The sequence below is a fragment of the Nannospalax galili genome, unplaced genomic scaffold, assembly GCF_000622305.1.
Source record: "Nannospalax galili isolate Female #2095 unplaced genomic scaffold, S.galili_v1.0 scaffold930, whole genome shotgun sequence".
In the NCBI taxonomy this organism is placed as follows: Eukaryota; Metazoa; Chordata; class Mammalia; order Rodentia; family Spalacidae; genus Nannospalax; species Nannospalax galili.
The window spans coordinates 1,246,585-1,262,941 of NW_008329328.1; the positions used below are offsets into that span (position 1 = coordinate 1,246,585).

At 38.5% G+C, this 16,357-nt stretch overlaps 1 protein-coding gene across 2 annotated transcripts in view; it reads left to right on the top strand.

Moving 5' to 3' along the window:
- Nucleotides 1-512: 512 nt before the first annotated feature.
- Klhl31 (kelch like family member 31) overlaps nt 513-16,357 on the top strand; it is a 23,931-nt gene continuing 8,086 nt past the window's right edge. The window contains exon 1 of one of the 2 annotated variants that reach the window (XM_008836538.2): nt 513-629. The gene's annotated coding sequence lies outside the window, so the exon portion shown is untranslated. Of the gene's footprint in view, nt 747-16,357 lie in introns of both variants that reach the window. The other variant, XM_008836531.1, reaches the window with a different exon arrangement.

The following is a 16,357-nucleotide window of genomic DNA, read 5'->3' on the forward strand; positions in this document are numbered from 1 at the left end:
TGAAATGTTGTCACATGCTGGAGTGCCATACAGTCCCATGTCCTAGTAAACATGTACTCCTCCTGTAGAGAACAATCTATTTATAACCACAATCTTCTCATAGGACCTGAGGTGACCAGACTCTTTATCTTCTTTGAAAATAATTTTTGCCTGTAACTTATTACTCGTCTCAAATCCCTGTTCCATCCATTGTACACCCATCTTGCCGGCTTTCTTTCTCACACCTGTTGAATGAGCCCTTGATGAAAACAACAGAGAAACCTGGCCAGGTCAAGACATTCAAGCCCTCTCTAGCAGCCAGAGAGGCCTCTTCCCTGAGTGACCCACGGTTGAAGGCCAGAGGGAAGAGGGGACTCATCCTGCTCCAGGCCAGAGCACAGGCTCAGCCTGCTTCCTCCAGTAAGTCAAAGGGCTATTCTAAAAATTGATGCTTCCAGGGATTGTCAGGTGGCTGCTGGTGACTCCCCCCTGGGTTTTCCTCCTCCCTCCCTCCCTCCCTCCCTTTCTCTTCACGGATTGCCTCCCAAGAGGAGTCTGTTAAACCTCTGTCCTTACAATTCCAGCTCCCACTTCACACAGGAGGGAGAAGCTGGGACGGCACTGCCTGCTGCTGCCTTCTGGATCCTGGGGTGTGTATGGCTGTGTGGGTGGGAGCTGGTGGGGCATCTGAGTGCGTTTGTCGAACTCCTTTCTCGAGGAGAGCTCCAGCCAAGGACAGCTCATATCCCTTTATCTGAAGCTGGGAGGTAGGAAATATTTTCTTGGAATTTATGAAATGTTCTAAACAAGGAAACTGACACAGGAAAAGGAACAGGGTGATATGCTATAAAAGTCAAACTGTAATTTCTAATGATAATTTTGTCTCTAAAGCTTATGATGAGTTTTCCTTCCACTGTTTTATAGAGAAGGGGAAGCACAGCAAAGTCACAGGCTCTGCTCATGAAGTTTAGAAATCCACCATTACTTTTATTAGGAACCATTCAAACACTTGGTACCACTTAAGATGAGATATAATTTTACCCATTTTAACTGAATTGGTAGCACAAAAATCAGATTAACTCTTTGACTCCCTCAAATATAACTTCTTGACAAAATAGAAATCCCCTTGCAAATATCCTGTATTTATTATTTGACAAAAAGGTAGAGTTTTGTTCGACATGTCCACAGATGGTCATTATGGTCAATGTTTCATATTTAAAGTCATTTGGTGATGAAATGACAAAGTAAAACCCACCCCCTTCAGACAGATGGATTTAACTTAAAATGGTAAGTGGTAGGCAGGTCTGTTTCTATTCTGGGAGGCAGAGTTGACAAGCCCAAACAGATGCAGCCACTGGAATGTGACAGGGACAGGGAGCAGGCACAACTGATTGGCAGCCTTGGCAAGGAGTTCTGTGAGATCCCGCCCCTGCCGGCCTGACCTTATGCCTGCTGGCCTGACAGCAACAGTGGCCCTCATTACAAGAGCTCTGAGGCGTGCCCTGTGGAGTGTCTCTCCCACTACACAATAGTTGGTGGGCAGCGGGAAGAACAGAGGGATCTTCTAGAAGCTTTGACCAGAAATCAGGTTTAGACTAGAAAGAATCCTACTTAAAGTCAGTACTTTCTCCTGGACTTGCCCACTCACAGGTGAGGGCCCTGTTAAGCTTCTGTTTCTTGGCAACATCAGTCTAGTGGTTCTAAATGTATTTTTGGATTAAGGACTTTTGGGGCAAAATTTGTGAAAAAAGCTCTGTGCCACTTTCCAGAAGAGTGACATAAAGACATGCACAGTGTGTTTTAGAACAGTTCTCAGGGCTCACGGATCCTCCTGGAACCAAACCCAGAACACGATTGTAAGATACCATACAGGGCACCGATTACACTTGAACTTCCAATGAATCACACATACAAATCAGCAGTTAGCATGTCTGAAGTACCACCTGAGATGTACTTACACTAAAATATGGTTCATAGTTTATCTGAAATTCTAATTGGACATCTTTTGTAAAAAAATTTTTTATTTATTATTTTATGTGTATGCATGTATTGCCTGCACGTAGGCAAGTGCACCTGTGTCATGCAATGCCCACAGAGGTCAGAAGAGGCTGTCGGATCCCCTGGGATTGGAGTTACAGACAGTTGTTAGCTACCATGTGGGTGCTGGGATTCAAACCTGGGTCTTCTGCAAGAGCAACCAGTATTCTTAACCGCTGAGCCATCTCTCCAGCCCCTAATTGGACATCTTGTATCATTTGCTGAATCTGACAACTCAGACCAAAGGAGTAAAGAACTTTGTCTGATAGAGTTGATTCTGGAGTTGTAGGCAGCCAGACTGAGGGAAAGGGATGCTGGACCAGACCTTAACAACTCCGGAAGCAGACACCAACCAGCTCTGTATCAATTGTAAAGTTTTCAAACCAAAAGCAATATACTTCATCTGACAAGAGGTTAAGCTCAACTGGGATGTTTCACCAGAGCCTATCAGAGAGTCAAGGCATAATTAATACCCAAACTCAGTTCCAGTTCTATGATGAGCAAAGAAATGGAAGTCTTAAAAACTTGATTTCCAGCTAGGCATGTGGACTCGGGGGTGCGACGGACCAGCCCAGACCGGAGCACTCAGTCCGACGGGAACAGGGGATCGGAGAGTGGGCAAGGATTTGGCGAGTGATAAACAGACACAACACAAGAGATGGTTGATGATCTGAATGTAATTTGTTAAATTAGAGCATTAGATTTTACACAAGTTACAGAACAAGATTGTACAAACATTAGGTTGATTTTATGGTTAATTATTTTTTTAGAAATACAATTTAAAATCAAAGCAATACAGTACAGTATATAGTGTTTTTATTTAATTAATTAGGTGTTTAGACAATTTGTTTTTTATTTTTTAGTGGTTTGGCAATATTAGTTACTTATAAATTTTATGGCTGGTAATTTTATGGTTTTGTTTTTTTTATTTTATTTTACTTTTGAGGTTATGGTGGCCGAGGCCAATGACTAGGTCAGTGAAGTTGTGAAATAGCATTTTTTTTATAATAACTTTATATAACTTTAAAGGCTTGTTTTTTTAATTTATATTTTTATCTTTTTAATATTTTTTGTAATTGTTTAAATATAGTTTGCTGTTGACTTTTAGTTAAAAGGCACCAAGGTGGTCTGGATCTAGCTAACCCATCCATAAACTGTAGTGAATATTATGAAACTTTTTTTGAATATTTATTTATTTATTTATCATTGTCTTTATAAACTTTTGTATGAGGAAGTGGTTTATCAGTGGGCTCGGGGATACCAAACATGCTCTCCTTTTTTTAAGAGGATGTCATAGCCTACCTCCCCCTAGCTTGTAGGCAATTTTAAAGTTTGCCTTTACTGTAGGCAACAAATTTTTTAGTAGCCCTTTGATTTTTTTGAATCAACTTTAGGGACTGAAGTAGGGGGATTATTTACAAATAATTTTTTTTTGCAGTAACTTATCCAGAATCTTCCAAGGTTGCCTATTCTTAGCTGCTTTTATTATTGCTTGAAACAAGAGAAGAGCATTTGGAGGAAGCATAATATCGGGTGACTGAGTTCCCAGGAAATCATCCATATCTAGTCTCTCTTCAGGTGGGCCTAATGACCTGAGTAGGTACAAAGCAGTTCCTCTATGAGGAAAGAACAGGAATAATATTGCAGCAATGAAGACAAGAACTAAAGCAGAACAGCCAAGGACACAGCATGCTTTTTTAACACAGCCATTTTCCAGGAGGCATTCTTCCTTGAAGTTTTCTCAGCCTTGACCCACGGAGAGTTCCTCACGCGGGCTCCACTGGAGGTGGCGTGATTTTTTTTTTTTTTTTTTAATGTAGCTCGTGTATCTTTTGGTGTAAAGACAGAAGAGAAGATTACTTTGAAGATGATTGGAAGGCAACGGAATAGCAATAAGAAAAAAACAAATATAATGGCCACCATAATAATGGTATGAATCCATCTAAAAGGAGTAAGTGAAGAGATATTATCCTTAAGGGATTGGACTAAATTTCCTATGTCTTTAGGCACATCTAGATGTGCTCTGCTTACCATAGAAATTTTTCATTGTAAGTTTTTTATATTATGGGATATATCTGTATCTTTTTGTACACCTAAGAGATGATTTTTGGTCGCATTTTAATCCAAAGTAGAATTATATTTTAAAGGAGTAACACAAATGAACTTGAAGCTAGCATGGCATTTAGTGGAGAGCTGTGTCTTTAAATTTTGCACCTCTTGCCCGATTATTAAAACCACTTTTTTTCAGTGCATTTATTTTTATTTTTAACTTTTTGTTAATACTATATTGATTAACTGTTACAGAGATATTTTTATTTAAATCATTTATAAAATAAGCTGTCTTTACTTCTTTAACTAATGCTACAGTAGATACTGTTAAGGAGGTAAGTATAGCAATAAGTGCACTAATACCCAAGATCAATGCTGCTACAAAGCGTTTAGGTCTCATAAGCTGATTTAAACTTTTTAACGTTTGTAATGTTGAGTTGTCAAACCATGGATGTTTTTTTAAATCAACCAGCAACATAACAAAACTTGGTCTTTTTAATAAAACTATTACCGAGTACTCTTTGTCCAGAGTGGATGTCAAACAATTAGTTAACACACAGTTTGTATATCTTATATGATAAGATTTCTCATGATTATAAATGGTAGATTTTTTTGGTTTAGCAGCTAAAATTTCATAAGGATAATTTATATATGTTTTTACCCCAATAAATGTAGTTTTAGTTTTTTTAGGCTTTTTTAAGAGCAACATGTTGCAACATGTTGGCAGCCGCGAAAAGGCAGAAGAGGCTAAAATAAATACTAGTCTTATTATTTGTAGGAGAGTGGCTAACGTAAATAGGTGCCACCCATTCAGGAGTATACCATCTCCTAATTGGTTCTTTTAATGTATTAGGAATATAACCATTAAACTTTTTCACATTATTTTTTAAATAAGGGGTATAATTATAATTTGGATTAGCAATGGAATAATCTAAAATATAATTAGGAGACTGTAGTGGGTAATGGATGGCCACAGTGGCTGGATATCCACATTTTTAAGAAAATCTGAGTTTCCCCATCTTTTTGGTCATGTCTTTCAGTGTTGGGGACCCCTTTTGTGTAAAGTAGAAGTCCCTTCATGTCCGGATAGCCCATGGGCTCGGCTTCAAATGCTGGGACTCCTTTTTCAACAGAGTGCTTTCCTTTGGAGGAAGTCTAATATCAGGAAATTGAGTTCCCAAGAAATCATCCATATCTAGTCTCTCTTCAGGTGGGTCTAATTACCTGAGTAGGTACAAAGCAGTTCCTCTATGAGGAAAGAACAGGAATGAAGACAGCAATGAAGACAAGAACTAAAGCAGAACAGCCAAGGACACAGCATGCTTTTTTAACACAGCCATTCTCCAGGAGGCATTCTTCCTTTGAAGTTTTCTCAGCCTCGACCCATGGAGAGTTCCTCAGGTGGGCTCCACTGGAGGTGGCGTGACAGAATTCATGTCTACAAAACCGGCCCTTCAGAGAGTTCTCGAAGCAATACAAAGAGCTGAAGAAAGGAACGACTATGCACAAGGGGATACAGAAAGAAACTTAAAAATCTGAGTTTCCCCATCTTTCTGGTCATGTCTCTCAGCGTCTTTTTGGGTTTTTTTTCTTTTTGAGACTTTATTGTAGGGCCTGATGAACCTGTCGGGAATTTAGATGGGGCCTTTGGCGTCCTGTGGAAACACACATGCATATTGTTTTTTGAGGTTATTAGCACATCAGGCCCTTTTTAAATGTTTGTCCACAAATTCTTTTATATCACCTGTGGTCGTATCTTTAAATTTTGTTTACCCCAATGTCTCTGTATGGGAGTTAGATTTTTTTATTAGTATTTAAATGATTAATAGTAAATAAGGCATGATTTAATAATTGATGAGGTGAATAGTAGTGTCCACTATTTTTTAATCTCTGAATCTGAAGTTTGAGATTTTGATGAGCTCTCTCGATAATAGCTTGTCCTTGGGGATTATAAGGTATTTTAGTAACGTGTTCTATTTCCCACTCCTTACAGAATTTAGCAAATGCTTGGGATGTATAAGCAGGAGCGTTATCAGTTTTAATTTTTGGGTAGGCCTAAGGCCACAACACTGTAGATTAAGTGTTGTATCACGTCTTTCACTGCCTCTCCAGTCCTGGCAGAGGCAGACATAGCATGTGAATAAGTATCTACGACTACGTGAACAAATGCTAATCTTTTAAATTTGGGGATGTGGGTGACATCCATTTGCCATAAATTTGAGGTCTCAGTCCTTTTGGGTTTACTTTCATTTTTAAAGGATGATATGTTATAGGACAATGATTACAGTTTTTTACTATTTGTCTAGCTTGCTCTCTGGTAATATAAAACATTTTTTTTAAAGCTAAAGCATTTTGATGATGAAATTGATGACTTTTTTGAGCTACTTTTAGAATATTTTTTACAAATTGTTTTTTGGTTAATAAGTCTGTTATTTTGTTACCTAAAGATAGCATACCTGGCAAATTAGTATGTCCTTTCATATGACCAATAAAACATTTATTTGCCTGTTAATAATTAAATTTTGTAATTGCTGTAACAAAAGTGGAATTTTTGAGCTTCCAGACAGCAGAGCAGGCTCTAGGGCTGGAAGAAGGTTAGTCACATCCTTAGAGTCAGTATAAAGGTTAAAAGGTTGTGTAAAGGTCTCAGCTGCACTTATGACCACAATTATTTCTGCTTGCTGAGCAGATAGACCTTCCTTCCTTTTGACAATAGGTGGACTGCCAGGTGTAAATACCACAGAGGTTCCATTAGAGGAACCATCTGTAAATACCAACATGGCATTTAATATAGGTTCTTGAGACACTTTTGATGGAAATATTATTTTTGTTTTTAACAAATTTCAATAATGGGTTCTGAGGTACATGAAATTTGATTTGCCCTGTGTAATTTAATAAAGCTAATCCCCAATCATCATCTTGTTGTAACAAATAATTTAGCTGGTGCTCTTTATAAGGAACAATAATGTTATGCATTTTTTTACCAAATAATTTTTTAGATCTAATTTTTTGTTATTAATTGGCTACATAAATATATATATGAAGACACCATTTTTACCTGAGTATGAGGTAGATGCAACCATTTCAATATTTCTGACTGCCACAAACATGTAGTGGGGGTGTATTTGGTTTTAAGGATTATCAAATTCCACTCTTTGGAATAGTCTAATTGTTTTAATTTTGTTTTTTGCAATTTGTTTTTTATTAAAATAAATTTTTTTAATGCTTTAGGAGTTAAACTCCTAGGAGATTTAGGATTAGTATCTCCTTTTAATATATCAAATAAAGGATGGAACTCTCCTGTAGTAATTTTTAAATGAGGTCTTACCCAATTAATGTTTCCTAGTAATTTCTGAAAATCATTTAAGGTTCTTAATTTATTAATCCTAATTGACATTTTTTGTGGTAAAATGAAATCATTATAAATAACCTTTCCTAGATAGGACAAAGGTCTATCATATTGAATTTTATCGGGTGCCATTATTAGGCTATAACTAGTTAATGCTTGTACCATATCTGTCAATACTTTTTAGCCATGTTTTTATTTTTATTAGCTATTAATGTGTCATTCATATAGTGTATTATATAAGTTTGAGGAAATTTATTTCTAATATCCACTAATGTTTTGTCCACAAATTTTTGACATAAGGTAGGACTATTTTTCATCCCTTGAGGCAATACTTTCCATTGATATCGTTGGTAGGGCCTCTTCAAGTTACATGAAGGCACACTAAAAGCAAACCTTTGAGAATCTTGTGGACTCAATTTAATAGTGAAAAAACAGTCTTGTAGGTCAATTATTATAATAAAGAGCTCCTCAGGCATAGCTGCTGGGGACGGGAGACCTGGCTGTAAGGCTCCCATATCCTGCATGGTAGCATTAATTGCTCTAAGATCTTGCAACAGTCTCCATTTATTTTATTTTTTATAGAAAATATAGGAGTATTTTATGGACTATTTAGATTCTTTTAAATGTCCCTTATTTCGTTGTTCTAACACTAATTGTTTTACAGCCTGTAATTTTTTTTTTGAAAGGGGCCACTGATCCACCTACACAGGCTGATCATCTCTCTATGATATCGGATCTGCATACAACTCATCAGCAGCCCCTAAGGAAAATTTTTCTCTACTGAGTCAGAAGTCATTAATTTAACATTCATACTCTGCATCACATCTCTTCCCATAAAAAGAAAGGAAGTGAGGGAATAACATAAGGTTGAAAAGTACCATGTTTATCCTCACATTGCCATTTTAAAATCTTTGAACTTTGAGCCACATTAGGGTCATTTTTAGACCTACTAAAGTACATGAGGTATGAGAAACAGGCCACCTATTTGGCCAGTCTTTTCCCATGATACAAGATTTATCAGCACCAGTATCTAATAATTTTTTAATTATTTTTTTTCTATGCTGAGAAGTTTATAAGGTCTATCAAAACCAATTTTTTTGGATCCAGGAGACAGCTTAAGTGGATTCAAATCCTTGATCCCCTCTTTCTGTTTTAAGAATGGGAACAGGTAAATTAACATAATTCAGTATTAAAATTTAGGCCACTCTCTGATTTTTATATATTTGTACCACTTCTTTAAGAGGTCTAATCATTATTTTTATTTTTCCAGTGAAATCAGAGTCTATGACTCCTGGAATCACTTCAAAATTCTTTTTATAATTTGAACTTCTGCCAATTATTAAGCCAAATGTACCCAAAGGCAGACCTCCTTTAACGGAGGTCTCTATTAATTGGGTTCCTTCCATAAGGGAGAGTATATAATCTTTATTTGCTGCCAAATCCAACCCAGCACTTCCTGGAGTGGCTCTAAGGAGATCACACATAGTAAAAGATTCAGTCAAAGGATTCAGTTTAAATTTTTTGTTTTTTTCCTTACCTGAATCCACCATCTCTGTCCCTCTTTCTTTTAAGGGGCTGAGGGTTTGCCCCTCTCCTTGTTTTTTGTGTCCTTTTCTTCTTCCTCTAGGGGTGTCCCATCTTTATGATACTTAGACTTGCATTTATTTTTTTAATGTTTTTCTTTACACCTGGGACACAGCCCAGGGGTCTTACTCTTATTGCCAGTCTTTTCCTTTTTTATTTTATTTTTACAATCCTTACTCATGTGTCCTGGCTTTCCACATGAGAAACAAGTTCCTTTATTTCTGGTCTTAAACTTGTTTTTATTTAATTCTTGAACATACGCGCTAAAATGTTTGCCATTCATTGCTGCAGCATTGGCCATTCCTTGGACCACAGCTGGTGAGGCATCTAAGCATGCTTTTACATAATCTTTATTCTTTGACTGTGAATGCCCCATGATGATTACCTGCTCATTGCCTTAACCTGGTGATCCTTTACCAGGGAGCCTGCAGTGCTCTGACGAGGTCCTATCCTTGCCTGTAAAATAGTAAAATAAAAGAGAGAAAAGGGGAGAGACAGCTTACCCTCTGGGGGTCCCTGTTCGGGTGCCACCTGCGACGGACCAGCCCAGACCGGAGCACTCAGTCTGACAGGAACAGGGGATCAGAGAGTGGGCAAGGATTTGGCAAGTGACAAACAGACACAACACAAGAGATGGTTGATGATCTGAATGTAATTTTCTAAAGTGGAGCATCAGATTTTATACAAGTTACAGAACAAGATTGTGCAAGCATCAGGTTGATTTTATAGTTAATCATTTTCTTAGAAATACAATTCAAAATCAAAGCAATACAGGACAGTGTACAATGTTCTTAGCTAATTAATCAGGTGCTTAGACTGTTTGTCCTTTTCCCTCAGTGGTTTGGCAACATCAGCCACTTAAAAATTTTATGGTTGGTAATTTTATGGTTCCGTTTTCTCAATTTTATCTTACTTCTGAGGTTTTGGTGGCCGAGGCCAATGACTAGGTCAGTGAAGTTGTGAAATAGCATCTTCCTTATAACTCTATATAACTTTAAAGGCTTGCTTTTCTAATTTATTTTTATACTTTTTATGTTTTTAATATTTCCTGTAATTGTTTAAATATAGTTTGCTGCTGACTTTTAGTTAAAAGGCACCAAGGTGGTCTGGATCTAGCTAACCCATCCATAAACTGTAGTGAATACCATGAAACTTTCCTTCCTTGAATATTTACCCATCTATTATCACCTTCATAAACTCCTGTATGAGGAAGTGGTTCATCAATGGGCTCGGGGATTCTAAATATGCTCTCTTTTCCCTTAAGGGGATGCCATAGCCTACCTCCCCCTTAGCTCGCAGGCAGTTCCAAAGTCTGTCTTAACTGTAGGCAGCAATCTTCTTTTAGTATCCCTTTAATCTCCTTGAGTTAACTCTAGGAACTGAGGTAAGGGGATTATTTACAAATAATTGTTCTTGCTGTAACTCATCTAGAATTCTTCAAAGTTGCTTATTCTTAGCTACTTTACTTATTGTTTAAAATAAGAAAAGAGCATTTGGAGGAAGTATAATATCGGGTGACTGAGTTCCCAGGAAATCATCCGTATCTAGTCTCTCTGCAGGTGGGCCTAATGACCTGAGTAGGTACAAAGCAGTCTCTCTACGAGGAAAGAACAGGAATGAAGACAGCAATGAAGACAAGAACTAAAGCAGAACAGCCAAGGACACAGCATGCTTTTTTAACACAGCCATTCTCCAGGAGGCATTCTTCCTTGAAGTTTTCTCAGCCTCCACCCACGGAGAGGACCGCGGGCTCCACTGGAAGTGACGTGACACGGGGGTGTTTAAAATTCAATGTCTCTCTTAAACACAAAAGACAAAGAGACAAAAAGCCTTAAATTTTTAAAAATAAAACCAATGTTAGAAAATGTTAAATGAGGATTGACCAAGGCCAACATGAAAATGAGGAGCCTGACCACAGGAACAGACTGTTCTTAGAACGGTGAGGGGCGGTAGTTCCTCTGCAGCCTCAACACTGGCCACTAAGGAAGTTGGTGTGCAACTTAAAAGGATTTGGAAATAAGGAAATGGGGGCTATTTTTGTAATTCTGCTTTTCTGTGATTTAGTCCTCAGTAACTAGGAATATTCTAGATTATTTGTGAATAACTGAAAGTGAGCTAAACTGTTCCTCTGTGTGTGTGTATGTGTGTGTGTGCTATGCTGCCCATTTATAACTGTTTTCCTTTAAGACTACCTTGCTATTAAACACGTTTGTGGAAAAGCACTGTTCAAATGGCAAGGCAGGTGTGGGTATGTATACGCAGTGTTACATGCCTTTTTTGGTAAACCCCAGAAATGCCCCAACCTGAGGGTCTGAAGGAATTTGCCAAGGGGATTCCCTGTCTACCTCATGAAAATGGGGCCTCTGGGTTCTACTCTTCTCTGACATAGGGCCCAGAATATGACGCGGCTGCTCTAAAGCATTCTAGTGGCCTGCAGGCCTCCTTAAAACCAGGGCTGGGGTATAGCTTACCTGGCAGAGCACTCACCTGACATGCATGAGCCCCAGTACCAATGATAAAATTTTGAGAAGAGCAGTGGCTTTGGAAAACTAGAGACATGTAACCAGAGGAAGAACATTTATTGGGGTGAAGGAACCCATGACCGTCTCTGCAGCCTTGATGACAAGCCCAGAGCTTCCAGAAAGGGCTGCTCCTCAGGCTGTTCTGAGGGATCTGCAGAGCCAGAACCTACTCCGCTGAGCAGAGCCTCCCCAGTGAGCCCCAGGCAGAAAGAACAGCTCTGGAAAGAAAGACTGCAGTGAGAACTAGGACAGTACCTCACCAAGAAAATACCACCCCCACAAAGTTATCTGCAGGCTCTAGTCTCAATAGTCTCTTATATAGTCCTCTTCACCCCCACCTGTTTGCCTCCTCTACCTTCTCTGGAGAAAAAACAAAGTCACTTACCTCTACAAAGTGAATTGTGGGCTCCTTTTAAAAAGAACCATATATCCTACTCTATTAAAATGTCTGTGTGAATGAAAAAATGCACTGGCTTTTAAAAAAAAATTATTTATGTATTTTTATTTTATGTGTATACGTGTTTTGCCTGTACATATGTAAGTGCACCACATGTGTGCAATGGCCATGGAAGCCAAGAGTATTGGATCCCCTGGAACTGGAGTTAGCTGTCATGTGGGTGCCAGGAACTGAACGTGGGTCTTCTGGAAGAACAGCAAATGTTCTTAACCTCTGATCCATCTCATCAACCCTGAAGGCACTGATTTTTAAAAGTGAAGCAATCTGGAAGTGGTAGTATATGCCTGTTACCCCAGCACCTAGGAGTCTGAGGCCAGTGAATTGAGGGTGTGGGGCCCTGTCTCAAAAACAAAAACAAACAAAAGCATAACAGAAATTATGCACATCCAGATGGCAGAGCTAATTTGTCCATTAACTAACTTTCTTGGATTCATTAGTCAAACCTGCTAATGTATCAGTTGGGCCCAGAGAAGTGGGCCAATAGCAACAGAAGAAAGGGTTCCATGAATGGAACAGTCACGATCAAGTCAACAAGGGGAACAGCAGGGGTCCCCCGAGATCATACAACAGGAAATGAGAGATGGAATATTTAACAACCTCTAATTGATTTCACTGTTTTGTCTTTTTCCTCGAAGTTCTTAATCCTTCTGAGTCCATATCAGCTTATCAAATTGAACTCTTCCGTAACTCCCACATCTGATGTGTATTAGCCTAATGTTCCCTGCCCTGTGAACTTGGCCGTCTTAGACCGCGTGCCTCCCTGCTTCATCTTGAGGCATTTCTTCTAATGACCTTTCCCCTGTGTCCACTTGTAAAAACCCTTCAGTCACCAGGGCCCAACAAGACTTAGGTCATCTTTAAACCTTCCCATCCTGATACCACCCCACCGAAAGTCTCATCTGAATTCTTAGGCCTGGGCATGTGTCCTATACAGTCTGTTTTGCTTATCTAACATAGTCCCAAATTTTCTAAATTTCTAAGTTTACTAACCCCTTAGAAATAGAAACACTATATAAATGAAAGCACTATGCTCTTTAGTCTATAAAGTACCATTTTTCTCCCTGGAATTTTTGAAATTCCCTAGAAATATTTGCATGTTCCAGAAATTCCCTTTTGGTTGCTGTTTTCCAACTTCATTTTGGATCGTTCATACCCCACACTGCTCCTCCTCCTTGTGTGGTGTCTCCATACTGTGGTGGCATTCCCTGCTGGTTCCTTATTTTATTCTTAACGATGCAGCTAACAAAGGCTATTACTTTCAATGAAAATGCTTCAATTATTTTGAAGTTCACTTTTGCCTGGTATGCTGATAAACTCTTGTACAGGCATCTTCTTATCATATTAGTTACTTTTCTAATTGTCATACCTGAAAGCCTAACATGAAATAAATTAAGAAAGGAAGAGTGTACTCTGGCTTATAGTTCAAGGAAGGTCCATGGCAGGAGCATGTGGCAACTGGATACAGTGTGGCCACAGTCAGAAAGCAGAGCCAGATGAATGCTGGTGCTTAGCTCACTTCCTTTTCATTCAGTCCATGAACCAAGCCTTTGGGATGGTATCGACCACATTCAGGGCAGATTTTCCCTGCTCAGTTAAACTTTTCTGAAAACACTCTCATAGATACACTCCTAGAGGTATGATTCATGGTGATTCTAAATCTCATCAAGATGAGAACTAATGAATCACCATAACCCCTACCCTTGCCAAATTCACACTCAAACACATCACTTTAAGTGATAATATCCTGACCCTGTTCCCCAAAGTCTTATGTTCACCTCATAATTCGAAGTTTATTCAATCCGATTTCCAAAATCTCCACAGTCTTAACAGTCCCAACACTGTTGAAAAATTCAAAGTCTGAGTCTCTGAACTGTGATCATTAAAAAACAAGTCAATACTTCCAATATACAATGGCACAAAATAAACCTTCCCATTCCAAAAGGGATGGATAGAGGCATAGAAAGGAAAGAACAAAGCAAGACAAAACCCAGACAAACATAAAATCCTGCAGTTCCATGTCCAGCATCTGGAGCTTATGATAGAATTATCTGGTTCCAAAAGGTTATCAAACCCCATCCCTCTGGCTCTGTTGCCTGTAATACACACAGCTTGTCTCTTGGGCCAGTTTCATTCAATACAGTAGCTTTCCTTGGGAGACATCCTATGGTTCTGGCATCTCTAAGATCCTGAGGAAAAAGACTTCATGACCCTCTCAGTCTTCCATGCCTGCAAACCCAGTATTTGTGTGGAGAGCGATGCCATGTTCTGTTGCCATCCTGGGATGGAGTCTGGCCCTTTTGGAGCACAGCTGTATTGTCCTTGGTGAGCCTTGGTGGATGAATCTTCAAAATCACTTTCCAAGGTAGTTATTTTCCATCAGGGAACTCCTACGATACAGACTCTTTTGAAACAAATTTGTGTTTTCACAAGTTAAAACCTTCAGTGGGTGGGCTCTTGCCCTCAAGATCCCTTTTCTGTTGACCCACTGCAGAGCAGGAGATTTATTCTTAGTAAAGAGATTACTCTTTGACAATTATGGTGGCCTTCTGAGCACCCACCTTGTCTGCAACTTTAAACTTGCTCATATTCTTTTCCTCACCAGGCTGCACACATTCTATATCCTTCTGTCCCATTTGTTCTCTTTCTTCACTGTAGTAGAGATGTATAAGAGCTATGGGTAGTAATTATTCCCCAGCCTGAATGCTATCCTGCCTTGAGATTTCCTCTACCAAATTAGTCCATTATTTTTTAAATTCAGTCTCACTTCAAATTCTCAGGACACAGGTGGAACAAATCCAGATTCTTTGCCAGAATATAATCTGAATGGGTTTTAATCCAGTTCTTGGGTGAAGCCATATTCCCCTCTGAAACAAAAACAACCCTTGCATTTACTGCACTATCACTGGCAACCCTGTGAGGCAGATATTATTTTCTTTTTTATTATTTGATAATTTCATACACGCACATAAAGCATTTTGAACATGTACACTTCCCACTACTTTTCTTCTCCTCCTCCCACCAGAACCCTTCTTCCCAAAGTTCCCTTCCTACTTTCATGTCTTTTCTTTCTGTTTTTGTGACCCACTGAGTTTAAGCAGGATTGTGTGGGTGGGGAGTTATTTAGGGGATCATGAGTACCCAGGGGCTACACCACTGAAGAAAATAACTTCTCCTCCCTCAGTAGCCATTAAATGCCAATGGCTCATTGGAGAGGCCAAATCATGTCCAGGAGACCACTGGCAATGGCTGGATATGGGCCCAACACTCCAGTAACATCCATTTTCACAACAGGCTGATTCAGCGGGGAAGACATTATTTTCTTCTCTGGGCTAGGAGGCTCTGCGAGATTATGAAAGCAACCAGAGGTCATACTGAGGCTAAGAAATGGAATTGGTATTTTTTTTGTATTTTCATTACCATTCGATTTGAAATGTAATGTAATTTCCCTTATGATCTCTTCATTCAGCCATAGATTAGTTGAACGTATACTAATTAATTTCCAAATTTTGGAAATTAAGTGCTTTTCTTAGACCATGTTATTATTATTTCTAACTTAGTTCCATTGTCATCCTACATAGAAGTCATGTGACATCAGTGCTTTCAAGCTTGCTGAGACACGTTTTGTGACTTTGAATGCACCAAGTACACATTAGTAGAATTTATACCTTACAGTTGTGTAATATTATAGTAAATAGTGATTAATAAAGTTCAGATAATCTACAATGTCAATTGAAATTTTTTTCTAGTCCCATCAATTGTTAACTTTTTCATATACAACTGTGGAATTCCCCATTTCTCTCTCTCAGTCTGTCACTTGTTACTTCATGTATTTTGAGGTTTTATTATTATTAACATATACATTTAGGATTGTTACCTCTTCGTGTTTAATTGATCTTTGTACCATTACGGAATTCCCTCTGTCACTAGAAGAAGTTCTCTTTTTTTCCATAAGCCTATTTTACCTGCTACCAAATCCCAAGAACCTTCTTATATTTATTATTTCCTTAGTGAATATTTTTCTAGCCACTTATATTCTACTTATCTGTGCCCTTACAGTAAGTCTCTTTGCTTCTGTTTATCCATTCTGGCAATCTGTGACTTTTAATTAGAATTGTCATTAACATTTAATATAACTACTAGCTGATTGGATTTAGGTTCAACATTACATTGTCTTGTTTGTGCCCTCTGACTTTCTTAACCACTTTTGAATTTAATTTAAATTTATCCATAAACTCTTTAGCTATACTTTGCTTATCTTAATTGATGTTCTAGGGCTCCACTGTCAAATACAATAGTCTTCAGTCACTAATGGCTACTAAATGCTTAAAATGTGGCTATTCCAAAGTACCAAGATATACTAAAAGTCTAAAATGCACACAG